Genomic DNA, 8,709 nt, shown 5'->3' on the forward strand with positions numbered 1-8,709 from the left:
ACAGGTTTAGTGAACATGCATCATCTCATTAAAGAAATAGAAAATAAAATATTTTTTCCTTTGATGAGCACTCTTAGGATTTATTCTCTTAAACTTTCAGGTACAATGTACAGCAGTGTTAATTATCTTTATCATGTTGTATATTACATCCTTAGTAATTGTTAATCTTATAACTGGAAGTTTGTACTTTTTTACTATCTTCATCTAATGCCCCCTCCACCAGCCTCTGGTAGGCACAAATATGATCTCTTTTTCTATGCGTTTGTTTTTGAAGTTTAATTGACCTGTAAAACTATGTTAGTTCCTGGTATTCAGCATAGTGATTTGATATTTCTATATATTTCAAAATTATCACCATGATAACGCTAGTTGTAATCTGTCACCATACAAAGATACTACATAATTATTGACTATATTCCCCACACTGTACATTTCATACCTGTGACTCACTAATTTTGTAACTGAACATTAGTTCCTTTTAATCTCACTCATCTATTTCTCTGTTCCCCCCAGCTTTCTCCACACTGGCAACCACCTGTTTCTTTTCTGTATCTCTGACTCTATTTCATTATGTTTGTTCATTTGTTTTGTTTTTTAAGATTCTACATATAGCTGAAATCATGTACTATCTGTCTTTCTCTATTTGACTTATGTCACTTAGCATAATACACTCTAGGTCCATCCATGTTGTCACAAGTGAGAAGATTTAATTCATTTTTATGGATGAGTAATATTCCATTGTATATATACATATGTATATATGCATATACTACATCTCCTTCATCCATTTATCTATTGATGGGCACTTGGGATGCTTCTGTATCTTGGCTCTTGTAAATAAGGCTGCAATGAATATAGGGATTCATATATCTTTTCCAATTTGTGTTTTCATTTTTCAGATAAATATCCAGAAGTGGAATTCCTGGATCATTTGGTAGTTTTACTTTTAATTTCTTGTGAATCTCCATACTGTTTTCTATATTGACTGCACCAATTTACATTCCTAGCAACAGTGCATGAAGATTCCCTTTTCTCCACATCCTTGCCAACACTTGTTATTTCTTGTCTTTTTGATAATAGCCATTCTGACAGGTATGAGGTGATATCTCATTGTGCTTTTAATTTACATTTCCCTGATGATTGGTGATGTTGAGCATTTCATAATGTGCCTGTTGTCCATCTGTATGTCTTCTTTGGAAAAATGCCTGATTAGCTCCTCTGCCTGTTTTCTGAGTTTTGTTTGTTTGTTTGTTTTTGAGTTATATGAATTCCTATATGTTTTAGGTATTAACCTCTCTTCAGAAATATCACTTGCAAATGTCCTCTCCCATTCACTAGATCGCCTTTTAGTTTTACTGCTGGTTGCCTTTGCTGTGCAAAAGCTTTTGAATTTTATATAGTCCAATTTGTTTATTTTTGCTTTTGTTTCCCTTGCCTGAGGAAACATATCCAAAAAATTTTTTTTACTAAGACTAAAATCAAAAAGCATACTGCGTGTGTTTTCTTGTGAAAGTTTATGGTTTCAGATCTTACATTCGAGTCTTTAATCAATTTTAAATTTATTTTTAAATAGTGTAATAAATTAGTCCAGTTTGATTCTTTTGCATGTATATGTCTAGTTTTCCTAACACCACTTATTGAAGAGGCTGTCTCTTTCCCATTGTATACTCTTGCCTCCTTTGTCATTCATTAATTGTCCATATAAGTGTAAGTTTATTTCTGGGATCTCTTTTCTGTTTCATTGCCCTCTGTGTCTGTTTTTGTGCCAGTATCATACTGTTTAGACTACTGTAGCTTCGTAGTGTAGTTTGAAATCAGGAAGCTTGACACCTCCAGCTTTGTCCTTGTTTCTTAAGATTGTTTTGGCTATTTGAAGTCTTTTGTGTTTCCATACAATTTTAGAATATTTTGTTCTAGTTCTGTGAAAATACCATTGGTATTTTGAAAGGGATTGCATTCTGTCTGTATATTATGTTGATAGTATGGTCATTTAAGCAATATTAATTCTTCTAATCCATAAGCATGGTATATCTTTATATATGCATTGGCAATTTAAATTTCTTTTGTCAGTGTCTCATTGTTTTCTGAGTACTGGTCTTTTTCCTCCTTAGATTTATTATGAGTTATTTTATTCTTTTTGATGCGATTGTGAATGGTATTGTTTTCTTCATTTCTCCTTTTGATAGTTCATTGTTAGTGTATAGAAATGCAATTGTTTTCTGTATATTAAGTTTGCATACTGAAACTTCACTGAATTCATTGAGGAGTTCTAGTAGTTTTTTGGTGGCATCTTTAGGATTTTTTATGTATAGGATTGTGTCATCTGCAAGCAGTGACTGTTTTATTCTTCCTTTCCAGTCTGAATTTCTTTTATTTCTTTTTCTTGTCTGATTACCATGGCTAGAACTTCCCATTGTATGATGAATAAAAGTGACCAGAGTGGGCATTCTTGTCTTGTCCTGCTCTTACAGGAAATGTTTTCAGCTTTTCACCACTGAGTATGGTGTTAACTGTGGGCTTGTCATATATGGGCCTTATTATTTTAAGGTATGTTTCCTATATACCAGTTTTGGGAGCTTTTTTTTTTATCGTAAATTGATGTTTTATCATAATAGCTTTTCCTACATCTAATGGAATTGTCATATGGTTTTATTCAATTTATTAATGTGGTGTACCATATTGATTGATTTGTAGATTTTGAACCATCCTTGCATCCCTGGGATAAATCTGAGTTAATCATGGTGAATGATCCTTTAATGTACTGTTGGATTCGATTTGCTAATATTTTGTTAAGGGTTTTTATATCTCTGTTCATCAGTGATATTGGCCTGTAATTTTCTCTTTTTTTGTCATATTTTTGTCTGGTTTTGGTATCAGAGTGATCCTGGCCTTGTAGAATGAGTTCAGAAATGTTCTTCTCTCTGCAATGCTTTGGAATATTTTGAGAATTATAGGTGTTAACTGCTCTCTAAATGTTTAGTAGAATTCACCTGTGAAGCCATGTGGAACTGGACTTGTCTCTTGGGATTTGTTTTAGTACTGATTCAATCTCATTACTGGTAGTTGGTTCTTTCTTATTTTCTATTTCTTCCTGATTCAGTCTTCAGAGATTGTAGATTTCTAGGAATTTGTCCATTTCTTTTAGGTTGTACATTTTATTGGCGTATCACTGTAGTATCTAAATGTAAAAATGTAGTAATCTCTTGTGAGCCCTTGGATTACTTTGGTGTCATTTGTAACTTCTCCTTTTTCACTTCTGATTTTGTTTATTTGTTCCCTCTTTCATTTTTTCTTGATGAGGCTGGCTAAAGGTTTATCAATTTTGTTATCTTTTCAAAGAATAAGCTGTTAGTTTCAATGATCTGTTCTATCAAGGTTTCTATTTATTTATTTATTTGTTTGTTTATTGAATCTATCGAGGATTTTTTGACCATCTATTTTATTTATTTCTGTTCTGAGCATTATGATTTCTTTCCTTCTACTGACTGTGTTTTCTCTGTTCTTATTTTTCTAATTCCATTAAGGGTAAGGTTAGGTTGTCTATTTGAGATTTTTCTTCTTTCCTGAGCTAAGTTTGTATCACAGTGAATTTCCCTCTTAGAATTCCTTTTGTTGTGTCCCATAGATTTTAGAATTTTATGTCTTCATTTTTCTTGTCTCCAGGTATTTTTAAATTTCCTCTGATTTTTTCAGTAACCCATTGGGTGCTTATTAGCATATTTTTAAACCTCCACATGTTTTTGCTTTTGTTTTGTTTTGTTTTCTTTTCTTTTCTTGTAGTTGATTTCTAGTACCATACTATCATGGTTGGAAAAGATACTTGATATCATTTCAAGTTTCTTAAACTTATCGAGGCTTGTTTTGTGCCATAGCATGTGATCTACCCTGGAGAAGGTTCCATGAGCATTTGAAAGAAATGTGTATTCTTCTGCTTTTAGAATGTTCTCTATACATTATTAAGTTCATCTTATCTAAGATGTCATTTAAGGCCAGTGTTTCTTTATTGACTTTTCTGTCTGGATGACCTGTCCATTGACACAAGTGGAGTGTTAAAGTCCCCTATTTTTATTATGTTACTGTTGATTTCTCCCTTTATGTCTCTTAATGTTTTCTTTATGTACTTAGATTCTCCAAAGTCCAGTGCATATGTATTTACAAGTGTTACATCTTCTTCCTGGATTGCTCCCTTGATCACTATGTAATGTCCTTTTTGTCTTTGTACAGTCTTTATTTTAAAATCTTTTTTGTCTGATATAAGTATTGCTACCTTGGCTTTCTTTTAATTTCCATTTGCATAGAATACCTTTTTCTATCCCCTCACTTTCAGTATGTGTGTGTGCCTTAGATCTGAAAGCAAGGCTCTTGTAGACAGCTTATATATAGATATTGGTTTTGTATCCATGCAGCCACGTTGTGTCTTTTGATTGGAGAATTTAGTCCATTTACATTTAAAATAATTATTGATAGGTATGTACTCTTTACCATTTTGTTGTTTTGGGGTTGTTTTTGTAGTTCTTTTTTGTTTCTTTCTTCTTTTGTCCTATACCCTTGTGCTTTGATGACTACCTTTAGTGTTATGTTTGTATTACTTTCTTTTTTCTGTGTGTCTATTAACAGATTTTTGGTTTGTGGTTACTGTGAAGTTTATATATAGTGATCTAGATCTGGAGCTAGATCCATGATTATTTTAAGTTGCTGTTCTCTTAAATTCAAATGCATTTTTAACAACCCTGCATTTTTGCTGCCCCCCCAACTTTTAATGTTTTTACATTATATTTTACATCTTTTGGGGTTTTATATCCCTTGACTACTTATTGTGGACATAGATTATTTTACTATTTGTGTCTTTTACCTTCCTACTAGGTTTATATATAGTGGATTTATTATCTTTACCATATATTTGCCTTTACAATGAGATTTTTCCTTTTTGTAATTTTCATGTTTCTAGTTGTGACCATTTCTTTATCACTTAAAGAAGTCCCTTTAATCTTTCTTGTAAAGCTGGTTTAGTGGTGCTGAACTCTTTCAGCTTTTGCTTCTCTGTAAAACTGTTTATCTCTCCATCAAATCTGAATGAAAGCCTTGCCGGGTACAGTATTCTTGTTAATAGGTTTCCCCTTTTGTCACTTTAACATATTGTGCCACTCCCTTCTGACCTGCAGAATTTCTGCTGAAAAATCAGTTGATAGCATTATGGGAGTTTATTTGTATGTAATTTGTTGCTTTTCCCTTGGCGCTTTTAACATTTTCTCTTTATCTTTAATTTTTGCCATTTAATTACAGTGTGTCTTGGTGTGGTCCTCTTTGGGTTGATCCCATTTGGAACTTTCTGTGTTTCCTAAGCCTGGATGTCTGTTTCCTTTCCTAGGTTAGGGAAGTTTTTAGCTATTATGTCTTCAAATATATTCTCTGCCCCTTTTTCTTTCTCTTTTCCTCTGAAACTTCTATAATGCAAATGTTAGTACACTTGATGTTGTTCCAGAGATCTTTTAAACTATCCTCATTTCTTTTTATTCTTTTCTTTTTCTGTTCAGCTTCAGTGATTTCCACTACTCTGTCTTCCATCTCACTGATCTGTTCCTCTGTATTATTTAATCTACTGTTAATTCCTTCTAGTGTATTTTTGTTACAGTTATTGTATTCCTCATCTCTGTTTGATTCTTCTTTATATTTTTTAACTCTTTCTTAAAACCAAACTTCTCACTCTTTATCCAATCTTCTCCAAGTTCTTTAAACATGTTTATGATCATTACCTTGAACTCTCTGTTCAGTTCACTTTCACTTAGTTCTTCATTTCACTTAGTCTTCTGGGGTTTTACTTTGTTCCTTTGTTTTGAACATATTCTGTCACCTCATTTTTGCCTAATTTGCTATTTTTATTTCTATTTATGTGGTAGATTGGTTACATTTCCCAACCTTGGATAAGTAGCATTTTGTAGGAGGTGCCCTGTGCTTCCCAGCAGTGCAATCTCCTCTGATCACCAAAGCTATATGCTCTATGGGAACTCCTTATGTGGGCTGCATGGGTCCTTCTATTTTGTTGCACTGACTACTGTGGGCAGTCTGGTGGGCACGGATGGCTTCTGGTCTGGTTAGAAACTTGTTTGTAGGTTTCTAGCCACTGATACCAGGGGCCTGGTCATGAGGCTTTTGGCCACTCAGCCCTGGGTTGGGGGGTCCTGGGGCTAGTGTTGGCCCACTGGTTGGCAAAGCTAGGTTCTGTAGTGTGTGGTTGTGGGGCTTGAGGTCCCAGATCTAGTGTTTGCTTGATAGTGGGCAGGGCAGTTCCTTGTATGGCTGGCTTTAGGGTCTGAAGTGTCCCAAAGCTAGTTTTGGCCCAGGTGAATGGGGCTGGACCTCAGGGCAGCTTCCTGAGGGGCCCAGGGTGTCTTGAAGCTGGTATTAGCTCCTAGTAGTGTGTGGGGCTGGGGCCTAGAGGGTCCCAGGGCTAGGGTCAGCTCACTTGTGGGCAGAGCTACATTCCTGGGCCTCTGGTTACAGGGCCCTGGGGGAGCCTGGAACTGGATTTGCCCCCTGCTGGGTGGGCTTGATCCAAGGGTGGTTGGCTGAGGGGACCAAGGTGTCCCAGAGTGAGTACTGGCCTTCTGGTGGGCAGGGCCAGGGTCCAGGGGGTCATGGGGCTGATGCCAGCCTGTTCATGGGTGGGTTGGATTCTGACATGTCAGGCTATGGGGCTTCAGTGGTCCTGGGGCTGGTGTCTGCCCATTGCTGGGCAGGGCATTGGTCCAGGGGATCCTGAGGCTTGTGCCTACCCAGTGGTGTGTGAGGCTAGGTCCTGGAGCTAATGCCAGCCCACTGGTGGGCAGAGCCAGGTCCTGAGGGGGAGCTCTTGCTGCAGGGCCCTGGGGTCTTTAGTTGGTGTTTTGGCCTGTGGGTAGGTGGGGTCAGGGCCCAGGGGGTCCTGGGGCTCGTGCCCGAACACTGGTGGGTGAAGCTGGTCCACTGGTGGGCTGAGCTGAGTCTCAGTGTCACTGGCTGCCAGGCCCTGGGGTTTCTGGGACTAGTGTCAGTGCACTGGTGTTGGGGCCAGGTCCTAGGCCCTCTGGATCATGTGTTTTTATTTATTCTGCCAATCTGTCTTTTGATTGGAGAGTTTAATCCATTTGCACTTAAAGTAATTACTGATATGAAGGGACTTACTTCTATCATTTTGCAGCTTGTTTTCTATATAACTTAAAACAAAGATGTAGCTATTTTATCCCTAATTTCCTGCATTTCTGTATTCTTTTGTGTTTGGTTGATTTTTTGTATTAAAACATTAAATTATTTTATCATTTTCTGTTGTATATATCTTATAGCTGTTTCTTTGTGATTCCCATGGGATTACACTTAACATACTAAAATTATTACATTCTAATTTGAATTTTCCAGCTTAACCAATAACATACAAAAACTCTGCTCCTATACACAACTCTATCCCCACCCCTTTTGGTTGTTACATCTTTACATACCATGTGACTAAAAATACATGCTAACAATTATGTTAAATGCATTAGTATCTTAAAATATGTAGAATACAAAATGCAGTTACAAACCAAAGTTACAATAGTACTAGTTTTAGACTAATAATTTTAAAAAATAATGTAGAAACAAAAAAATAGAGTTACAAACTGTTGTTACAATAATACTAGATTTTATAATTGCCCATGTATTTACCTTTATTGAGATCTTTTTCTTCACATGGCTTCAGGTTACTGCCTAGTGTCCTTTCATTTCACCCTGCAAGACTCCTTTGGACATTTCTCACAGGGCAGGTCTAGTGGTAACAAACTCCCATAGTTTTTGTTTGTGTAGAAATGTTCTCATTTCTTCCTCACTTTTGAAGGAAAGTTTTGCCATTAGCAGATTCTTGGTCAATGATGTTTTCCTTTGAGCACTTTAATGTATCAGCTCACTGCCTTCTGGCCTCCAAAGTTTCTAGTAAGAAACAGGCTTATGATATTACTGTTGGTCCCTTGTATAAGTTGCTACTCTCTTGCTGCTTTCAAAATTCTCTCTTTTGTCTTTGTCTTTCAAAATTTTTATTATAATGTGTAGTGTAGTGGGTCTCTTTGAGGTCATCTTACTTGGAGTTCATTGAGCTTCTGGGATAGTCATGTCTTTCATCAAATTTGTGAAGATTTTACTCTTTCTTCAAATATTCCCTCTACCTTTTCTCTCTCTCCTCCTCTGTGATTCCCACAGTCTGTCTTCTTCACGGTATCTGACAGTTCCCTCTGGCTGACTTTTTGTTGTTTTATTGTTGAACAGTGGGCATTTAAATCTAATAATCTGGTAATTCTGGAAATCAGAGTGGGAGGGGCTCACAACAAGGAGGGGAGGTTTAACAACAATAGCCATGCTCCTCAGATGACCGCATGTCTCTAATCAGGAACAGAAATCAAAGAACAGATCCCTGATGTTTGAGGACAGAGTTGTTTGTGCCCTAGCTCCCACAAGCTATGCATAGCCTGCTCCAAGAACACATGTACACTTGTCGGTCACAGGGTGGAGGATTGGTACCTGCTACTGTGCAAAGGGCTGAGATTGACTAACACTAATCACAATTGACTGTCCAAGCCTTCCTATGGAATTTGCAAGCCTTCAGTGGACTACAGAGTTCCAAAATAGTTACATCAGCATGAGTCTGCTGAAATTATTGTTTAGGTGGTGAGAGAGAATCCTGGTGCTTCCTACTCTGTGTACCTA

The sequence above is a fragment of the Vicugna pacos genome, chromosome 9, assembly GCF_048564905.1.
Source record: "Vicugna pacos chromosome 9, VicPac4, whole genome shotgun sequence".
Lineage (NCBI taxonomy): Eukaryota > Metazoa > Chordata > Mammalia > Artiodactyla > Camelidae > Vicugna > Vicugna pacos.